Raw genomic sequence first — 762 nt, forward strand, 5'->3', positions numbered from 1 at the left:
TTGCGTTTTTTGATCTTAAAGCATTCGTAGATCATTATGAAGGTCAAACACTAAACCATGTAGAATATATTTATGTTGATGGGTATTGCATTGATGTGACAGAACTTTATGTATTTTATTCCAGGGCCTATGCGGGAGTTTCTGTAATGTTGCTGTACATAATCTAGCATTGTCTTCGAATAACACATTCTAACTTTTTACTCGTGTTAATTTTTGGGTTTGCACATTTAAGGTTTTTATTTTATAAAGAAAGAGTTTTCAAGTGTAAATAAACCGCCTTCACTTATCCCCTAATTAATACATTTTAACGGGTCCTATATCTAAGTCACGCGAGTCTTATAAACGCCGGACTTTGTGTTAAGTGTTAGTGAGAGGAATTGACTATAGTTCCTATTGCAAATATATCGCTATGACTTACTTATTACATCCATAAACCTGTATCCCTTTTTTATATATAAATATATAATAATATTAATACATTGCTAAAATTCAGACAAAGAAGTAATAAAGAATTAGAGAGGGGGGAGCATGTATTATTATATAAAAAAGAAAGATACATAAGGAAGGATAAGAGTCGCGTGACCCACTTTGTTGATGAGATTTTGACATAACATAAAGAACGTGTTAAGGTGATGATAAAGAAAGCGAATGGAAACAAGAGAGGACCTACCAGTATATTGTTATCTTGTACGCTAATCTCGATTGTGTAAATCTTTTTTTATGGAGAATATAAAAGGTAAAGTGTTTTCACCGTTAACTTTT

The sequence above is a fragment of the Euprymna scolopes genome, chromosome 12, assembly GCF_053919585.1.
Source record: "Euprymna scolopes isolate OS-2025 chromosome 12, ASM5391958v1, whole genome shotgun sequence".
Classification (NCBI taxonomy): Eukaryota; Metazoa; Mollusca; class Cephalopoda; order Sepiida; family Sepiolidae; genus Euprymna; species Euprymna scolopes.